Genomic DNA, 22,251 nt, shown 5'->3' with positions numbered 1-22,251 from the left:
CCCTCTTACAGGGAACTGACTCTAATTGTTAAAAATTCTCTCCCACAGTTAACCTTCTGAGGCACTTTAGACACAAGATCATTTTTTTAGCAGTGCATTAACCTGTAACTTCATATCAAGAAAGCTTCCCTTTGTAGACAAGGGTTCTGTAACATCTTAGCTGATGCATTAGGAACAAGAACTAAAGTCCACCTCAGGTACCTGCAAATCCATTAAGAATAAAACATTGAAAAGGAACCCTATGAAAATAACCCTTCAAATAAGGGTCAAAACTCAAAATCAAATCACTTATCTAACAGGAACAGAACAGAAGGAAAGACCATTATGTAATGTACATTTGCAAACACCACAATAGCAATGAAAGGAGCTGTATTGAAGGACTTCAGGAGGAATTTCTTCACAGAAAGGGTTGTTAAACATTGGAAGGGGCTGCCCAGGGAGGTGGTGGAGTCACCATTCCTAGAGGTGTTTAAGGAAAGACTGGATGTGTGCTCTGGTCTAGTTGACCTGTTGGTGTTCAGTTGGACTCAATGATCTCAGAGGTCTTTCCTAACCTAAATGACTCTGTGATTCTGTGACTTGTTAAAAAACATCTCACTCTGCCAGCAAGTTGCCTCTGTAAGCAAAGATTTGTCTTAATTCTTCCTCACCCCCTCCAGATGAGAACAGAAGCCTCTTGGCTGTCAGAGCTCCTGCTCCAGAATCACCCAGCACTCTGACCCCTCTGACCTGGGCTGGCTGAACTCCCCCTCTGCCCTGCCTGTCCACCCTATCCACTAAGGTCTCTGAAGGATGAAGTGACACCTGTAAGGCCCCAGAATTATAGTGAGACTTCCCTTACCAATTTTCCTGTTAACAAGAAAGGAAATAGTAGTTACCTACTGCTTTTTATCCTTGTGACTTTAGTCAGCCCACCCTGTTTTTTAGCAGTTCCACCTTCACGTTAATTGAGCATTAAGTTGTATCATAGCTCATTTTCCTCTTTATCCACAGATACAGACCATTATCAAGATGATTATCAGAGGTATTGTTTAATATTTTATGGTGCATCCCTCATTATTCCCACTGCAGCAGAACTCACCTGATGGAAGGTGACACTTGCAGGAAAGGTGCTTTAACACATTAATTAAGAACCACTGTAATAACACTGCAGCAACAAGTGTCAAACTGCACATGGAGTCAAGCAGTCAAGATGAAGTCAACATTTTTTTCTTATCACCCTAACTTTTACATGATTTCACACAGTAAATGGAAAACCCATCTAGAAATTTGGGGCAGGTCATTTGTCACTCTTAGAAGCAACTCCATTAAAATGTCTGAAGGCAAAGAACTCGAGGACTACACTTGTAACATTTTTTAAGTTCCCTACACAGGACAGGACTGTGCTGCTTTCACCCTTTTCCCCTGTTTCTGCAACTTTGCTCTTACCTGTATAAATTCTACTTGTCAATTTAAACACCAGAAAACCACAGATTCATCATGTAAAAATGTAAAAACTTCAGAAAGAGCAGCAAGTCGGCCACATGGAAGGCATAACAACCCATAATAACAGCTAAGCATGAACTGCCCTTTCAAATCAGTGTTCCAAGACTGCCAGAGAACCAACTGGCTCTGTGGCACAACACTCATAGAGGTCCCATCAGACCAAGAGTTGAACATGACTCACAAAAACACAGGCTCAGGCTTCCCTGAATTTCTTCTTTGAAAACTTACTTCAAATCAAACATCTCTTTTTTGGGTTTTGGGGTTTTTTTTCAAATATTCTTAACAAAACTATGGGGTGATTTAGGTTGGGAAGGACCTTTGAAGATCATATAGTCCAACTCAGTGCCAGCTTCAAATGTGGAACAGCTCGCTCGGGGTCATGCCCAGCTGAGCTCTGAACATCCTCCCCAAGGATGGAGATTCCCACCCTGTCTGGGCCACTGTTCCCATGTTGGAACATCCTCCTGGTGAGAAAGTTATTTATATTTGACCAGAATTCCCCTTGCTGCAACTCATACCTGTCACCTCAAATGCATTTACCTGTGAAGCTCAGAGATGAATCGGACTTTTCCTTCTTTTATAACCCTCCACTGGATATTCAATAGACAACTGAAGAAAAGAATAAAACCACATCCACCTAAGCCATCTCTTCTCCAGATTGAAGAACCCCAGCACACTCAGCCTCTCCTACCTTTGTGGCCCTTTACTGGACTTCCTCCAGTCACCAGTGTCTGTCCTATATGGGGCAGACTGGTCACCACACTCCAGATGCAACTTTACAGGTTTTAAACGGAGCAAGAAAGTTAAAAAGACTGAAGATGACAATTATTAAAGAGTTTAATGGCCATATTTTGGCTCAAGCATCTCTGAAACAGCAGTTAAGTTGCACCTGCCATTCCAGATTGCTCTCATTGCTTACATATTGCCACCCCTTTTACACTACTGCTAAGAGTAAATGAAGAGTTTGGGTGTAATTTGCCAAACTGATTGGGAATAGAACTTCATTTCCAGAGTGAAAAATAAGTTTTCATATTGGCACTGTAGGGGGAAAAAAAGTTTACATAAATTCTGCTCATTCATATTAATAAAAACTAATCCTGGGGTGTATTTTCAGAAACACATTTGAAACTCAAGGTCAAATGCTGCAAATACAGATTAACTGCATTTCTTATATATAGGATTAGCCACATAAAAAAGATTGTTTTAAAAACTTTTTTTTCTTCAGTCCACAAAATATTGGAACTAAAGGACTTGGGTCACATCAATGAAGGAGTTTGGTGCATTTACAAATCTCTATTCACAGTACTATCAAGATAACCTTGCTAAGAAGAATTAATTTTGATTGTCAGGGAAAAAAATAATTATTTACTAGCTTTAGCAGGTTGCATAATTCCCCAAAATACTCAAAGCAATATCAACTTCTGCTATATTGGAAGTTTTACATTATACAAGACAATGCAATACCTAAAACTGAACATGACCATTCAGGATCAAAGCAAGACAGCAGCAGATTATTAATCAACTCTACCCTTGTTTCATAAACACAGTTTGAAAAATGAGGCTTTGGTAAAGGCATATACAGGCAGAAAAAGCAAATCAGAGCAGCGTTCAAAAATTAACAATTCAACCAACTTTCTAAAGGTTGCAATTTATGCAGAAGGGCTCTGCTGGGGAAAGGTCCTACAAAGTGGGTAGGAATCATGTGCAGTGGTGGAAAAACAGAGGACCAAATCAATTAGTACTTCAGTGGGACCACAATATCAGTAAAGAGAGAACTTGTACATGAAGTCATTCACTGTGATGTTTATCCAAAATCAAATCAGCACCCACCTAGAAAAAGCAACAGGGAGGCAGGTGGCAGCACAGAGAACAAGTGGTGGCATCTCTTAGCCTGGGAAAGGATTTTAATTTAGCTCTTAAATGTCTCCCAGCACTACCTCATGCTCAGCAGTTGGGCAGCAGCAGGGCAACTCCAGCACCCTTGGAGATGGGGGTTGTGGGAAAGGCCCCAGTGGAGGCACTGCTGTCATACCACATGTCAGGAAAGATAGGCAAGCAGGAAAACTGGAGAATGAAGGAGTCAGGAAAGTGTCTATAGAGAGCAGAAGATGCCCTTAAACCTTTTCCAAATCTATAGAGAGCAGGAGATGCCCTTAAACCTTTCCCAAATGTCTGTAGCCCAAGAGAGGAGACAGAAAAAGGCTAGAATTGACACAGGCCTTCTCCATGTAATTCAGATGGAAGAAAAGCTCCTGATACTGCTCTGCAGCAAGGCTTTCTCCTGCCATCCTGGGCTAGAAACAAACATCCTCACTCCTGCCTCTCAGATATATTGCCAAACTTGTCAGGCACAGAGTCCTGTGGCCATGCTGTCCAAATATGAGCAGTATTTACACCCTGCTAACCAAACACCTCTGTGCATTCAGATCAAACAGCTCTGAAGCCTAGAGCAGTGCTCTTTGAAAGGCAAATCCAATTAAGACCGGATTTGGGCAACTTAAAGTCACCCAAAGTTTCAGAAATAAAGACTGAACAGCTTTCCAAGGCACCCTCAAACAAGTTTTCTGTTACAATGCATATGGATTTTGCAGCACTTACAAATCCCATGAGCAGCAATGAGAACTGAAGGACTTAATCTACACGGTGCATTATCATGGAAGTGATCCTTTTTTAATTACTAAAGAAATGGCAAACACTTTTCAGCTGATTTTTACAACTTAAATAATAGCTTAAAAATAGTTCCACATATGCTTTTGCTGGTGCACATCAGCTCCAACTTGAGCAAAATCATCTCTTCACCTCAGCTGAAAGCTCAGTCCTTGGTGATCAGCATCTGTTAAGAACTGACACTTCCCTTGATCCTAAGAGTGCACCTTCCCCACAAAAACTATCATAATTCTTTGGGAGTTTCAGATTTTCACACAAGAAACCAGGCAATTACAGCTTGTTCGTGTTCAATTTTGTGGTTCCAGCAGTTTCCTTAACCTTGAGAAAATTTTGCATCATTATTCTAATTACAAGAAGTGGGAGTGCACGAAATCTTTCCAGCAAAGCAGAGGAACTGAGCTGGCAGATGCACGAAATTTTATACTGCAAAATGACAGAAGGGGAAGTAATGGAACACTAGAACTGTCACTTACCCAGGTAAGAGTCAGTTGCCGTAAATAAAAAACTACATTCTTTTAAACCCATTCAGCTGTTGATAAACTGACACCAAGTATTGACACTGTTACAAAATAAAGCTACAGTAACTAGAATTGTTTGTGTTCAAAATCATTGTTGCTGTAACACAGAGACAAACACCAGGTATGTGCTTGTGATACATTTTGAAACACCAAACGCAATAAAGGAAAGTCTCCCATGTGTCCTGACACACCTCCATACATGAAAAATGCATGTAGTTTCCTATTTAACTTACACATTGGATTACAAGGCTGAATGTGATGACTGTGTATTTAAATACCCTACTGAGCCTTTTACATCTACAGGAGAGCTGCTGACCTGGGCAGCTCTGGAACCCAAGATGCAGAAATCCCAGATGCCATGAAGGCTATTTTGAGAAAAGTCAAGGAGTTTATATTTTAAAACTCTTAAAGCCCTCAAATTTATTAAGGTCTCCATGCTAGGAAAACTAGGGAGTTTTCATTGCAATAAAATACATAATTTACACAAGATTTTCTCAAGTATAGGAAACCTCAGTGAAATCCAGGAATGACCTTATAGGCATTCCTGTTTCAGAGGGGCAGAACTGAGGTATCAGTGACCTCTTCCACAGGAAACACCTCTGGATATATAAACACTCAGAAATGCCTTAGCACACAATTAAAATCCAGAGTAAATTCAGGTTTTAATCCTTCCTGCATCTTTCCCTATGTTGTACTTGGCTAACCTCTTACATAATCCCAGGACTTCCTTATTTTAAAACACATTTAAAATATCCCGAGTTCAAGTACAGAGATAACAAAGTCGTCAAACAAATCTGAGCGCTTCTTAAACCCACTTTTTTCTTTTGACAACTGTCTGAGAACAGAGAGTGCAGAGAGCTGTTCCTCCTTTAAATTTAGCTTCAACCTCTGTGAAAATTCCTTCCAATGCTCCAGCATTTGCTGCCTGGTCTTTCCATTCAAGTGGAACGGGACAATGAACCCTTTTTGGCTGACCCATTCCCATGACTTGTTGGGAGTTCTGCAGCCACAGGGAAGTTACAGAAAGGAAAAACTGAGGACAAAATTATTTTGTGTTATATCTAAAACCAGGAGGATTGTTGCATCTGTACTGCTGCCTGTTCCAGCAGTGGGATTTCTGGCTGCTGCAGCACCTCTGTATTCCACATCTTTTTCTCCCAAGAGGAAAGGCACCCAGGGCTGGTCCTACCCCGGCCAGATGTGATGCCCTCAGAGCCCACGGGAGGCTCTGGAGCTGCTCAGATTTCTGGTTGACATGGGATATTTTTCTGAAATTAGAACATTGCCCCATTTTCAACAAAGCCTCCAAGATTCCAGGGTTGTCCCTGTTAGCAAGGGATGTCCTTGAAAACGAGGACAGCTGATAACCTTAAAGAAGGAGGGTAATTAGTCACATCCCTGCAACCTTTTCTCCTAAAGAAACAGTGATAAAAGTAAACTCCTATTAGAATATCATTAAATGCATTATTATGCAACACCAGTTATATAACCATGCTTTACGAACTCTGGGTATTTTCAGGCAGAATTCAGGTTCACAGACTTGCCCACATAGGAACATTTTAAAAAGTATGGATTGTCTCTCTGCAGGGGATGAAAAAAGCTCAGGTAGATTGATGAATGGCAGATTGGCTGCCAATATTCCACATGTAACTTGAATCCTTCCAAAACAAAGTCTTTTTGAGAATCCCTTTTCAGCTAATTCTTCCGAAGAAGTTATAAAATTCATTTAAGCATTTGCAAATCCAAATATATCACCCCATCCAGACATTCAGTACCATTTGAATTTCAGCTACAACTGCACAGTGAATCTATTCAAAATTCAAGGACAAGCAAAATTTGACTTCATAAAACATGAAAACTTGCAGAATGTTGATGTATTTTATCAAAAATACTACTGTAATCTATTTTCCTCTCTACTTTTGATAAGAAGCAGGAATAGAGATGAATTCTATTCTCTACTAAAGTATTTAGTCTGATTTCACTCATTTAACAGGATAAGTTAGTTCAGAAATATTCCAACCTCCCAAATAAATATTTGAATACTGTTCTTATGGTGCCTAAGCTCAAGTTAAAGACAAACAAAATTCACAGCTATTATATAGGTCTGAAAGCAAGAAAAGAATGAAACAGCAGTGCATGTGAAATTCTGACAGGGCACTGAATGCACTTCTAAAAGATTATGTTTAAATAGAAAGGATGCACATTTTCAATACAGAAATCTATGCAAAGTATAAGCATTATTTTATAAAGTTCATTAGTAAGCTGCTTATTTTCTTTCCAAATATTTCCAGTGATATCAAACATTTACTGTTGTCTACAAAACTCATCCCAAAGCATTGCATTTGCAATTGACTAAAAAGTATGTTCAGTGACAATTGTTAAAAAGAATATATAAGCAGCTGATTAATATTTCAGGTACAACATCAACACTAGGTAATAAATTCTGTAAAAACAGTAATAGTTCAGAGGTCTTTACATACATAGCTCTATTATAACGAATCATTTCTATTACCATACTTTCCAAAATTACAATGTAGGGAACGTTTTCAAAGCAATTATCATTTGCCTTCTGGCTCTGCGAATTAATAAGGGACATTCTCTCTCTCACAAACCCACAGATCTGCCCTAAAAGGAACCCAGCTTATTACTCAGTGTCCACACCGCTTGTGTACCTTCCCTCAGAACATCCAATAATCCTGATGCACAGCAAAGCACAGCAAGAAAGTCACCATTAAAAGCATTAATCTCCCATACCTGAAATTCTCCAACCACTGGGATTGTGTTACTGAACCAGCAGATAAATTATGCAAGTGAGACACAGCTCCCCGTTACAAGGAGGCACAAATGACCATGGTATGATGTACTCACCCAAGACTACACCTCCAGAGTGCTCTGAACGTGTGTCAGAAGAGACACACCTTTCCTCCTTCTCTCCACCCCCTCTGGATCCCTCTGTCCCTTCTCCCCTTCCCAGCTGACTGCACACAACACTCTGGGAAGAAAGGCAGGAGCAGCTCTGAGCTCCCGAGTGCAGAACACACGGCACAGGGAACGCACGACAAGGAGGAGGGAGCACCAGTGGGGAGATGCTTTCCTTTAGTAACAAATTCTGAAAAATAAGATGGTGCTTCTGACAGTTCTGCAGCTTTCCATTCTAGGTAATTTGAACTGGCCCTGGCAGAATTCACTAGTTTGCAGCAGAAGACAGCAAAGAAAGTGGATTCATTTGCCATGTCAGTTCCTGTGTTCCTAATTTCTTAATGCGCCGTGCCTACTCAAGAAAATAAAGCCTGGGCTTTGTGCACACCTCGGGCTATTGTGCCAGAGACAAGACAGCTCTCCACGCACAGAACAAATGTAAGCATGTGCAAAACTAAGCAAAACAAGAGCCACTGAAGTTGGAGGCACTGAAACCAGAAATAACGACTCTAAAAAACCGCTCTTAGGAAATGCTGCTGAAAAGACAGGAAGCTATCAGAGTTCCATCCCCTGCCACTCATTTTCACCTGTTTATTTAACTACTGGACGTGAAACATGAGAAAGAAAAAGAGCAAAGAAAGTCTTCACATCAAATCCAGAACACCAGGAAAGTTATCTGTTACGGAAATATTCGGGAAAATAAGAGGTAGTGGACTAAATGGGATCAAGCAGAAGACAAAACTGAATGCCTGCCTCCCTCACTGAACCCCTCAACCACTAAAACATCACAAAAGAAGGGAGGCAGCTAAGTCAGTGTTCCTACTTTTCAGCTTCTCTTCAGAGGTTTGGACACCATGTAAGCCTAGACGTTTATTTTTTTAAAACTTGCCCAAATTGAACTGTAACGGGGTTTTTTCCATAAAGAACACAAATATATTGACCTATTATTCTCAATTTAAAAATTGGAGGAATTGAAGGAGTAGAAAAAAGGGAAAGAGAGTTCTTACTGGCTTCAGTTTGAGAAAAGGTCCATAAAAAAATAACTGGGACAAGTAGTAGCAACACATGTAAAAATCCAAACCAATATTTTTATGGGAAAGAGAATCTACAGACAGATATATATACACCTACACTCCAAGTTCATATTGGTTCTGTGTGTCCTGAACATCCATCATTTAATTCCTTGTTTCTTCTCACATTAGAATGTACCTGAACAACAGAACTGCAGAGTGTACCTGCAGGAGCCAGGAGAGGTTCAGCTTCACAGAACACCCACATCACACTGTCTCAACATCAGGCACTGAACTTTCCCACAGGCAAACATTTTATCTCATCAAGAAAAGGCAGAATTTCGATTAGAAGAAGAAAATAATTATAAAATTCTAATTATAAGATCTAAAAGTAAGAAAGATTTAGTGCTGCTTTTTTAGTTATTCTCAAATTATCTCAGTGAAAGCTACTATATCTTAATGGGGATAATTATGTTTATCATTGTCACACCACAAAAAAGTCATGAAATTAAATGCTGAATCCTTTACATCTTCGTATCTGTAAAGCACAACATTTTCTCCTATAAGCCTAATAAAGACTTGTGATACAGTCTAAATACTGTGGCATTAAAAATAAGCATTGTTGGAGTTTTACTTTAGAAGATCAAATTCTACAAGTTTATGCACTCTTGACTGACCAGAACCTAAAGTAGTATTTCACATGTACAGACCCTTCAGGTGAAGAAACTAATAGTCCCATATTCTAAGTTTTCTGAGTGCAAAAAGAGACTCAAAAATATTAGAGATGCCTTCACCCAACTATTAAAATAAATGATTAAAATCTAAGTAACTAAGGAATTTTGAAATATTACAGAAAGAAAATATAGCACTATACCACTTGTTGAAAAGTACATTCAGAGCATGCAAATTATCCAAAATAAAACAAAGTTATACCTTAACATGAAGGCAGTATGTGCAGCCTCCACAAAGTATTTTTCTTAAGGACTGAGAAGCAATTGCTGTTAGTGGAATGACTCATTTCTTTGGTGAAAGTGATAAATATGCTAAAGATCTGTTTGATGCATATTTAAAAATTATGGATTTTTATTCACATTTCACGTCCAACCAAGAACTTGAGCACAAGAGCCCTGAAAATGTGATGAGTTGCTGGGTTTCGTATCATTATAAACCCAGAATGTCAGAGCCAGTCTGCCCTGGCAGAACTAAAATACACATTAAGCACATTTTTTACTGGTGTCCTCCAAGTGTTTGACACTGATTTGATTAAGCATCATAAACAGAGGTGTATCCTGGAATATACTCACAATTCTATCTCACAGCTACTCAGTCTCTAACTTTACTCCCTTAACCCCAGCAGTTGGCTCAGCAAGTAATTCCGTGCTTCCACGAGAAACTCCACTCACTCCAGCAACACACAGCTCATTTCTAACTGGCTTAACTGAAGAGCAACTCTGATTTATGGAGGATTTGCACATATTGTACAGGAGGCAAAAAAGTAGCCAGTAAATATCTGAGACAATTATTCAAATGGCACCGTGACCTGCAAAAGTACAGAGTGCACCAAGCACAGCCAAAAATTCCACTGTGTCCATAGCTGGGAACAATGAGTGCTTGGAGGTAATGGGAGGAAGAGCCCATCAGTGGCTGCTCCAGCCCAGGTAAGTGTCACTTCAAAGCAGACACTGTTGGCACTTTAACTTTTATACAAATAAACACTTTTTATATAATTCCTATTTTTGAGAATGCAAGTGTTCACAAGCAGCCACTCTCGACCTGAGCAGAGGAGGCTTAGTTTAAGTATTAAAGGAACTTATTTATGTTACCTTTATGATACTTTCCCTCCTGAATAACTCTGTTTTATCTAAATTTACAGAGAAAAAAAAAATCAGTTGGAGTGGGGAGTGCTTAAAAGTTATAGAAGCAAAAGGAGAGAAGTTCAGTTCACAGGGTAGGAAAGGGACTTTCAAGATCACTCCAAGATATTACTTCAGCAAAGTCACTTAAAAATTTTACTTTAGGAAATATCAAGATACTACTTTAGGAAAGATATTCCTTTAGCAAAGGATTTACTTGGGAAAAGTCGCTTTTGCCACTGCTCTACAACTTGCTTGAAACTCAGAGTAACTGAATGTTTTTATCACATTGCATTATAGAAATTGTCTTTGTTAGGCAGACATCGACATATTTTCCTGTACATAAATCTAATTTACTGGCCTAGATAACTCTGGGAACAGACAGAACATTGTTTCTTGTCCAAGGAGCTTTTAGGAAATCCGTAACAGTAGCACCAGATTGTTATTTCTTTGATGAGTTCTACCTAAGATAAGATACAAAAAATCCATACAATATGACAAATCATTGTATCAAGGCATAGGTACAAGATTAAAGGAGAGAGTGTAATTTCAAGGCATGAATAAGGAAGAATGGAGGTGATGGGAGGTATCTGGGGAGGTGTTTCCTGTTGCCTGGGGGAAGGGCACAAACACCACTTGTTTCTCAAGCCATACAAATCCTTTCCCTTCTGAACTGGATTTTTGTCTATAGGAAATCAGAAAGCAATTTTAGCAACATTTTAAAATCTACAATCTCATGGAAAAAAAAAAAAGTAGATAAGGACTAAATTAATGAAAAAACTAGGAAGCAATGAAATGGGAAAAGGGTAATAGAAAAAGTAGGCCACCCTTTACCTGTTTTTCCATAAATTTAGCAATGTCATTTCAAATTCAAGAATAAAACTGCTCATTTAAAAGAACTGCTAAAAGAAACTACTATTTTTAAACAAAAACTGTCTACCAGAAGTCTGAAATAAAGAAGTGGGTTTGATTCAATCAATACAATTGTATCTGTTACAGTTTCAGGGGTGACCTTTATATCAGACCTTCCTTTTCCCATCTTCTCAGCAATTTTGCTTCACCAAAAGGTGTAACAACTATAAATTATGAAAAAAGCTACGAGGTGAGTACCCCATAAGTTGATGACCAGATGAAAACTCACCTCCCAGCTCTGCATTTTATAACCAAGTGTCTGCTGTACCTCAGGATTTCACAGACATCTCCCCTAAAAAAATGTGCTCCAGAACCTGCGTGGGTAAAGGAAATTCGACCTCGTCTACTGAAAGGTAAAAACAAACTCAACTGCACAGATTTTTTGTGCTGCTGCAGCAGTATCCAAGACATCCCCCTGCAGCACATTTTTCAGACATATAGATAGCAACTGAGCAGTAATATTTTATGAAGGTGTCACGTTACTGCCCCCAAAGGGAAGTGATAAGTGCAAGGCAGCCATTGTGACTCCAGATTTTAAAGATAATTGCAAAAAAACTATAATACAGGGATGACCATCGTTATAATGCAAACTAATTACAAGTACAAACCCAGATGTTGCCAGTCCTATTTCTTTATTCAGGCTGAATATATTTGACATCATGAATGGTGCCCCCAAAGTTGGAGGTAAATCACTAACTGGCCTTCAGCAACAGTCTCTTCTCTGATGCTGTTTGAGGACAGGCAGAAAGGCAGGTCAGCAACCTCCCCTTCTCCCTGTGGCAGCTGGGAACTGAGCCAATACATGGGTTATCCAAAGAAACTGGGGCTGCCCCATCCCTGGAAGTGTTCAAGGCCAGACTGCCTGGAGCTCTGAGCAACCTGGAAGGTGTCACTGCCCGTGGCATTAAGGTGGAATGAGATGATCTTTAAGGTCCCTTCCAACCCAAACCATTCCATGATTCTATTCTGTGTTACAGAAAAATAGGGCACTGGGAGAACGGGGGTTTGCCATAAACTGAGGTGAGTAACCAACACAAAACAGTTTTGCTCCACTGACTTCTAGAGATTTATCAACTGGCACTCAATAAAGGTCGGGCCCCAAAATTTGACCCAACAGTATCTTTGTTATATTTTATTGATCTGCACACATTTCTTTTATCTGTAAGGTTGTCCAATGTCCATAACAAAGTTTGGTTTGTGTCACATGAAACATTTTCTCAAGTAACTTTATTAGTCTAAATTCATCCAAATGTATTTGTCATGACAAATCTTTTTACAACTTAAGAACAGAATTCCTACTTGAGAAGAAAGTTTTCAAAGTAAACGTTTTCTACTTTCTAAGTCTTTGTAAAAGATTTTCTTTTTCAAGAGAACCAGTCTTTTTAAATCATTCAACTGCTTTTTAAGGTAGGTAGAACAGCAGAAACCCAAGATGCAAAACCCCTTTCAACCCCAGTAAAATTATTATTTAATTACATGTTGTGTTACATGTCCTAACCAAGAGAACAGGATTTCAACACTGTATTTGTGTACTCTTGCTACTGTTCTCACAGTCCAAATTCATTCCCCACCATGCCTTTTCCATAATTATGACAATGAAAATATACAAACTATAATAAGAATGTCCCAAACATTTGACCAAAACGTAAACACAGCTTTAAAAATACCCTCCTCTCATTTAAGAAGGACCACTAATCCCAGATAACAAAGCTTTCCGGAGTGAGTTAAGTAGGAAGTTCCCAAAATTTCCATGGTAAAGCTGTCCCACTCAAATCCCAACTACAGGATCAGCACCATGTGGACATATTGGACAACGCTCTCGGGGACATGGTGGGATTTTTGGGTGCAGGGGCAGGAGCTGGGCTTTGGTGATCCTTGTGGGTCCCTCCCAGCTGAGGTTATTTTGTGATTCTTTAGATCAGTAACATACTTATTTAGCAGGAAACTCAAAGTGGGGCTCTATTTCCACAATCCATACACGAGCAGGGCTCGGAAGGGCTGAGCATGGAATAACCACAGACACACAGGACACCTGAGAGAAAACCTCCTGCCCCAGACCAGGATCAGGAATCAGCCTGGATTGGCAGAGCAGCTGCAGCCCTGCAAGCTCCTGAAAGCTTTCAAATTCCTCACAAAGCTCTTACAGTGTGGAAGACACACAGCTCACAAAGCTGATAAGCCCTGTAATGCTGACTTGCAAACAAATGACTCCCAAGAAACTTAAACAGCAGCTACTTACTGCCCAATTATGCAGTTTGCTCATAAAAAAAAAAGAACCTGCATCATTTGACATCTGCTTTAGTTTGGGTATGAAGGGCCAGTTGCATTATAAGACAAAAATCCTGCTGGTTTTAATGAAGAAAAAAACCCACACTACAGAATAAAATAAATAAGGCAAACTTCTTAATAAATCGTTCAGCAAAAGAGAATTTACAGCTGGTTCTAGTCCTGGGAATCACACATCTCAGTGAATGTCGTTTCTAGGAAATACATTTCACAGTTATTTCAGTGGTGCAACTGTTCTATTTAAAATATTTATATTTAATTGCTCAGGGAGCCTAAGGGCTGCTCACCCTCTGGCAAGTGCAGCACAACACCAGCTCTCACCAGTCTCTGCATGGGAGCACTGGGACATTTTGCACTTCAGTTGCCAGGTCAGACAGAACCACTACCACCAGTAGTGTTCCTACTATGGTCCTTTATATTTTACAGCCTGAATCACTGCTGCCTAATAAATTATTGTGTTTCTCTGAAATTCAGGCACATCACTAAAATCATTAAATACAATTCATCAAAACCGAAATTTTTCTCTTTTTTTGTTTTTTTTTTTCTCTGAGAACCAAGGGCTACAGAGATCCCCAAGATTCCAGTGCTTTCACAGCCTGTTTCTCTGAATTCCTGGAGAAGCCACCCTGGAAGGTTAAGAGCATCTTGCATAACCTCCATTAGGGCAAAGCACTTTCTAAAGCTAAATGAAACCTGCAGAATTCTCCTTTCAGGCTACTAAAACACACACACAAAGATTTTTTCAGAAGATGATGAAGGAACACAAAACACAAATGATTTGCCCTTATCCAAATGACAAAATCTCTCAGGTTATGAAAGCAGGCAGTGCTTCATCAATTTAGGAATGTTTCACCCACACAAACAGTCATTCAAGCACTACTTTATTATGGCAGCTCTGTGCCACAAACACCAAAATCCCAGAACACTTTCTGCAGAGCCACTTTGCAAACCATGGCTTGTAAACAAGAACTGAACTGAGAATGAGATAATGGACTGGGGGAAAATATTGTGCCCCAGTGACACATTAATGCAAATTAGGAGAAGGAGATATTTATTTTTCATTCCTTGTCTGCATCTTATCTTGCATCAAACCATCCAGTGGAAGATGGAAGCCACTCCACAGCTTGAAAACTGGAATATTATTGGTCCAGGAGAACATAAAGTGGAAAAAAAAATACATATATATGTATATATATAAATATACTTAACACAGAATTAAAATATCAGCTCTTCTAAAGATGCTACAGCACAAGAAAAGTCACTCTTTACATTTCAGACTGGCTTCAGGAAAAAGGACATGAATGAAGATGAGAAACTACTGTGCCTCTGTAAAAACCCAACCAATCTCTTCTGCCAGCAATTGCCACACAGCTGGAATTTGGGAACAAGCAGAGTGTGTAATAAGGTTTCAGGAAGAGCACTGTGAACAAACAAGTTAATTTTCACTTCACTCAGTGGATTTCAGAAATGCTCAAGGTGACCATTGGTTGTTGAGATTTGAGATTAATATGAAAGTAGCCATTCCATACTAATGACTAAAAGTTCAACATGTTAATAATAATAAAGCAGTTAATTTTGCTCCTATTTATCCCCCCAGATTAAATGTAATCCATGTTTGTATTAGTTGCATGAGTATCTTAGTAAAACCTAGAAATAGAAAAGAAAATGCTGACCACTGTGATTTTAAAACAATTTTGAGAATCTCAACAAAATCTGTTTCCAGTAGAAGGAGAAAAAATGTTAATACTCACAAACTTAACAAAAACACAGGAGAGAAATTCTCAAAAATTCCCTTCACTTTTTGTCCAGCATTTTATACTTTTGTACATCGGCAAAAACGATTTTTAGAACAGCTTAAGATGCCATAAAATTGAAGTGATACATTCTGAAAAGTAGAAGCTTTACCATTACCAAACATATGTTCTATGTTAAGCATAGAACATTTGTAAATATCTTTAAATTTATACATAAATTATGAGTGGGTCACTTTGATATGGAAAGCTTTTACAAGCATCAGTGAACTGTATAAATGTTTTTTTTCTATTTAATCTTATGCACAAAAAGTATGAAAAGAAGAAGAGATGGTATAGAAGAAGAAAACCTATTTCTAAATCTTTTCCTGTTTGAATCAGAAGCTCAATATGAGAAGCAGTTCAGGCCAATTCATACAGGCCTAGTTCACTTCCACAGAGACAAACTGACCAAAATTCTCTTACAATGGCCCAAAGAAACCCTCTGCACAATTCTAACGTGCATCAGGGGGGACTTTTCTTCATTGAAAGAATATTTTAGCACAGAGAAACTGATTTTAAAATGTGCTGAAAAGATCTGTTGTTTTTACTCCACAACAGAAAACCACTACTTTGTAAACTATTGAGTTTGTCTGGGGGAAAAAAAAAAATCTCTATTAAAACAATGCAAAAAAACATCCTGTCACGTGACTTGAGATTGAGTTACACTGGTCATGGGACAAGTTTCTGGTTCAGGTCATAGGAGTCTGAATTTCTTACTTGGGCTCTGGTTCAGCAATTTGCCCCTAATTTAGGCAAAAACCAAACCCAAACTGGTCTCTGTTGCACCCTCAGCAAACTGGGGACGTGTTCACACACCAGTTTACATGTTAGAACTGAAATGAAGAACTGCAGTGAGTTCTCTCCTCACTGACGTGCCAATTTAACAGGGGATTGGTTTCCAGCACCCACCTTGTGCCTACACTGCTTAAAAAACAGAGAGAGAATATTGTCATACTCGACCCTCCTTATTCTACACTAACAGGAAGAAAAGAGATAGCAAAGATGAAACTGTCACTTCTCAACTTAACAGGAAAAACCCCAGGTTTGACCACCTGGAAGTCGTGGCTGAAAAAACATTGGGTGCTCTTTGGGTGCCATGTGTTTCATGTCTGTGTTTTTCAAGGAAATAAAAGTAATTTTTTAGAAACTATTAGTGTGACAAACCATCCAAAGAAAGATTAAATATCAAAGTCACCACGTGCACCTCCTCGATCACAACATGTGCAAAGCAGGTTTGAAGCAACTCTTTACCACCATTTGTTATTGCTGCTGTTTCCTCAGATTAGGAACTGTAAGAACACAGCCTTTACAATCAGCATTAGGAGCTACATTTTGCTGAGGGTATATCACACAACATATGGAATTTTGCCTATCGTAAATTTAAAACCAGTAAAAGTTCTCATTGGAATTCTTGACAAGAACAGTTGCAGGGAGTTGTTCCAGGGACAGACTTAAAGTTCCTTTGTTGCAGGTTTAAAACAGTTATTTTTGTATGGGTCTTGGCAAACATTAAAAGTTCAAATTTACAGTAAATTACAGATAAGTGACACAGAGCTTGAAATATTTCTATTTCTAGTTTAAATTTTTAATTTACGAAAGAGGTGCAAACTCCTCAGTCCAACAGGAAAGTCATCGTCTTCAGGTAAAGATTAGATTCAGTATTCCAGATCCCTTTGATTCCAAGGTTGATAGGGTATGCAGGTTTGCTTGGCTTGGGGTTTTTTTGCAGAACAGGCACAAGATTCTCCTTAAAAAATGAAATGGTTGTAAAAGGAATTCTAGTGTCCTACTTAAAAAGTTGAAAATTTGACAGCCAGCTACTCCAAAGTTCCTCACAGCAGGGGAAACTGTCCCTATGGACTTTGTTGTCCCATCCCTCATCTGTATCATAAATGGGTTACAGCATTGTAACCAAATGGTCACTTAGTTATTAGAAATAAGATATTAATTCAGATTATAAAATTAATCCATTCCCTGACAACTGATGAGAAATAAGGTCACAATATTTATTTGACAAATAGGCATCCCAGGAAGTGGTACTCTCTTGGAATACTCTTACACTTCTCTGTGTATCAGAGGGAAATTACTGCTGATCCTTCCCTTGGGAGCACAGACCTTCCAGGCCACCTCTTCTCACCACACTGGGGATGATCCAAACTTACCATTCCTGGAATTACTGTTCCTGAATAATAGCAATGATTTGGATTTGTTTCAGAATAAAAATGCCTGGTCTGGTTCATGCTTGTCCAGAAGTTTTCGAAAATAGCTATTTTCAGTTTAAGTTTGTTCTCTGCATTAACTCAAACGATTCTGCATTTACTTTTTCTGGTTTCAAATATTTCCAGAGTATTTCTCTTTTTTGGTTGCTTCTGCCCATTTTCTTGATGAAGATCTGCAAACACAGCAGGCACAATGATCTCACTGCAGAAATGTCAAGGTCCTGTATGTTCTTCAAGTATGATAAACACGAGGGGGTTTTTATCCTTTTTAAACATTGCAGGTACCAGTCCTGTTCTGCTTCTGTGCTTTCAAGTTGGCTTCTCTCAAACGAAAAGAACACAACCCACCACATTCTCATTCTTACTGCAGAAATTAAAATTACTTTGGGTGCTCTGGAAGGAAATGGTGCAAATACATAAGGAGAAAGTTGCACTTTTTCTTCAGAAATGACACCGTTACATAAACAGGGAAATGGGAGGTCACTGAAATGGCACAAGAACTGTGTGCTCTGGTCACCTGCTTTTCACACTGAGCAGAAGCACATCTCACCACCCTGTTCTGCAACGTCATCCTGCCCGAAAACCTGATCCACATCTTCACACACCAAAGCCTCAGCCAGGAGGGAGCAGGAGGCCTCTAACAGATGGCAGTGGTGTAATCCCCGCTCTCTCCTCAGCTAGTAGCACTTCCAGTGAGTCATGATGAACTGACAGATTTTTCAGGAGTCCGAGTGTCACCTGGGGACGTGTCCCTCGGGTGTCTGAGCAAGACAACCTCCCTGATATCCAGTTTGACCCTGGGGCTGACCTCAGGGGCACAGGGAGCAGGAGGAGTTGGGAATCAGCTATTTAAAGCTCATTACAATATCAATGTCAAGCTCAAAGGAACTGCCAAGTCCACTTAATCCTCAGCGCTGAAAACATACCTTCCAAACCGAAAGCATATTTATCTCAATGGGTACTTAAGCAAAGCCGACTGTTTTCTTCTTCTCCGCAGAAAACTCTTTGCAGTCATTGCTCAGTTAACTCGGAAACTGTTCAACTCGAGCACAGCACCTCTTCATTTTACCCTATTTATACACCTCTTAATGGTTCCTTTACTTCCCACATCAGAATGAATTCCCAACAAACACTGCAGTAATCTGTTTACTGCATCCTGTTTATCCAGTTTAGGCTGTACTAAGCACCCGAAACAGCTTAGACGTTCTTTATGTAATAGGGCTGGGACAGCAAAGCTCACCGGGCCTCAGTGCACACAGCCTACAACTGGTCTGCCACAACTCACAACCCACATTGGAGCTTCATTTGCATTTTTAACTAAAAAATTGATACTAAAACTCCTATACGTAGGGGACACATATTCTCCTATTCTGTGTGTTAGCCATTGAGAACATAGTTCTTGCAGGAAGAAACATCAAACATGCCTTTTATATCTATTTTTGCAACTAAAATATAGTATTGAGTTTCAATCTTCCTTCCTAAGAAATGAAGGCACAATAAAAGATCTTGTTTCTGGCCTGAAAAGCCATTCAGTCGCCGTTGTTTATTGTTCCAAGGAAATCGTAACCATAGACACTGTAACTTCAAGGAATTGTTGCCACTACTCAGAGGTACATTTACTGACTGAACAAGCAAATAGATCTAATACACTTCTCTTTCACCCAATATTTTGGTACTTCACAACATCCACACCAACCCATCCCGATGCCTGCACCCCCTGCACTGTAATGCAGGCTGTATCCACGTTCTAAATTAAAGGTAGTTTAGTTTTTTTCCTGTGGATAATATTTCTATACTTCAAAGCAGCAGCATCCTGGTGGATGAGGGGAAGGCTGTGGATGTGTCTACCTGGACTTCAGCAAAGCCTTGAACACCGTCTCCCACAGCATTCTCCTGAAAAGGCTGGCAGCCCATGGCTTGGACAGGGGCACTCTGTGCTGGGTTAGGAACTGGCTGGAGGGCTGGGCCCAGAGAGTGGTGGGGATGGAGCTGCATCCAGTTGGGATCCGGTCACCAGTGGTGTCCCCCGGGATCAGTGTTGGGCCCAGTTCTGTTTAATATCTTTATTGATGATTTAGATGAGGGGATTGAGTCCACCATCAGCAAATTTGCAGGTGACAAAGTTGAGGGGGAGTGTCAATCAGCTGGAAGGCAGGAGGGCTCTGCAGGGGGACCTGGACAGGTTGGAGAGTTGGGCTGATTCCAACAGGGACCTGGACAGACTGGAGAGTTGGGCTGATTCCAACGGGATGAGGTTCAACAAGGCCAAGTGCCGGGTCCTGCACTTTGGCCACAACAACCCCCTGCAGTGCTACAGGCTGGGACAGAGTGGCTGGAGAGCAGCCAGGCAGGAAGGGACCTGGGAGTTTGGATTGACAGGAGGCTGAACATGAGCCAGCAGTGTGCCCAGGTGGCCAAGAAGGCCAATGGCATTCTGGCCTGGAACAATGTGGCCAACAGGTCCAGGGAAGTGATTCTGCCCCTGGACTCAGCACTGGTGAGGCCACCCCTGGAGTGCTGTGTCCAGTTCTGGGCCCCTCAGTTCAGGAAGGACATTGAGGTGCTGGAGCAGGTCCAGAGGAGAGCAACTAGGCTGGGGAAGGGACTGGAGCACAAGTGCTGTGAGGAGAGGCTGAGGGAGCTGGGGCTGTTCAGCCTGGAGAAGAGGAGGCTCAGGGGAGACCTCCTCACTCTCTGCAACTCCCTGACAGGAGGGGGGAGCCAGGGGGGGTTGGTCTCTTTTCCCAGGCAACCATCAGCAAGACAAGAGGGCTGGGTCTGAAGCTGTGCCAGGGGAGGGTTAGGTTGGATATTAGGAAGAATTTCTTTCCCGAGAGGGTGCTCAGCCATTGGAATGGGCTGCCCAGGGAGGGGGTGGATTCTCCATCCCTGGAGGTTTTTAAGAGGAGACTGGATGTGGCATCAGTGCCATGGGCTGGGAACCACAGCGGGGTTGGATCAAGGGTTGGACTCGATGATCTCAGAAGTCCCTTCCAACCCAGCTGATTCTATGATTCTATGATTCTCTGGCTCCAGGAAGACCCAACTTTCAATATATAAAGTGGGCTTATTAAAAATACAAAGAGACTTTTCACCAAGGCCCCATAGTGACAGGACAAAGGGCAGTGGATTTAAACTGGAAGAGGGAAGGTTTGATTAGATACAAGGAAGAACGTTTTTTTTACTGTGAGGGTGGGGAGGCCCTGGCACAGGTGGCCCAGAGAAGCTGTGGCTGCCCCATCCCTAGAAGTGTTCAAGGCCAGGCTTGGAGCAACCTGGTCTATGGAAGGTGTTCCTGTCCATGGCAGGAGGTGGGATGATCTTTAAGATTCCTTCCAACCCAAACCATTCTATGATTCTATTTCCTGTATGAACTCTGTGATGACATTTTCATACATAAAACAAAAAAGCCAAACAAACCAACCAAACAGAATTATAAATTAATTTTGGAAAAATCAAAGTGTGAGGTCATAACTAAACCAAAACTCTTTAGAACCCAAAAGAAATAAAACACAAGCATTAAACCACCTACATAAACATGTTATCATACATCCATAGGTGCAGAAAAGTAACTACAGTACAAAGTTATACTATAGCTGCTACTTCTCATTCAGGAAATCCTCACTTGAGATACCTTTAGAAATCATTTAAGAAGAGAACAGAAATCACTGAGGAGAAAACACATGTAAAGACTGAAACCTCTATCAACCCTCATAAATTATGCCAGTGACTGCAAAAATATTCCACCCATAAGCGTGCAAAGGCAACAGAGGCTCTAGGAAGGAAAGGTCGGTAATTCCAAATCTAATCACAGTGATCTGGCAAACAGTTCTGTTGCTGAATTTTTTAAAAATAGTGGACTGTAAACCCTGCAAACCAACAGCTTTTGATGAGCAGACAGGTCACCACTTCACTTCTTTTCACTACATTTCCCTCTGCCAGTTTGACCATTATTTGCAAAAACAAAAGTACATCATTTAAACCCAGTCTGATGGCAGCCCAATAAAATCTAGTCTGTTTAGTCCCTTTCTCTATATAAAATCTGCATGGAGTTCACTGTATATTTTTAGCCTCTAATACAACACGGGACAACAAATCCTAAAAATTTTTAAATTCTGTTATTATTAATTTCATAACCAAAAGTCAGTCAAGGATGAAATTTGAAAGTAGAAATATCTGACTTGAGGGTAAAAAGACATTGGGAAGGGAACTCAGCCAGCCAGCCAGAAAAATAATACATTTATTTATACATTAATACATAGTACACTCCTCTTGTCAGGAGCTGAAACCTTTCAAACACACACCACAAAGTGGAACCATGAAGAAAGGGCACAAACAGAAGAACATTCCCGAGGAAATCAATAGCCAGAAGTAGGATATCCATTTCTCACCCTATGCTGATTTTGGTACAGCTGTTGCACAAAGCTGTTGCTTTGTGCATCAAAACCAAAATTGGTGGATTTAAACACAGCACCTGTGCCTGAAGTTCTCCTTCACAGTCCTTAAATACGTTCAGGTGACAACACTGATGCCACTATAGGCGAAATGTTGCTGTTTACAACCTCATTCCTTTCTCTTAAAAAAAAAAA

General features: G+C 40.3%; 1 protein-coding gene across 7 annotated transcripts in view; it reads right to left on the bottom strand.

Annotated features, from left to right (window-relative positions):
* ATP2B2 (ATPase plasma membrane Ca2+ transporting 2) overlaps window positions 1–22,251 on the bottom strand; it is a 360,194-nt gene that overhangs the window by 193,987 nt on the left and 143,956 nt on the right. The window contains exon 1 of one of the 7 annotated variants that reach the window (XM_018084880.1): window positions 7,539–7,561. The exons of the other annotated variants lie outside the window; for them this stretch is intronic. The gene's annotated coding sequence lies outside the window, so the exon portion shown is untranslated. Of the gene's footprint in view, window positions 1–7,538; window positions 7,562–22,251 lie in introns of those variants that run through there. 7 annotated transcript variants of the gene reach the window in all.

The sequence above is a fragment of the Manacus vitellinus genome, unplaced genomic scaffold (genome assembly GCF_001715985.3).
Source record: "Manacus vitellinus isolate BGI_N305 unplaced genomic scaffold, ASM171598v3 scaffold_77_pilon, whole genome shotgun sequence".
Classification (NCBI taxonomy): Eukaryota; Metazoa; Chordata; class Aves; order Passeriformes; family Pipridae; genus Manacus; species Manacus vitellinus.
Note: the sequence above shows the minus strand (reverse complement) of the source record. Positions and strands in the feature narration are given on the sequence as shown.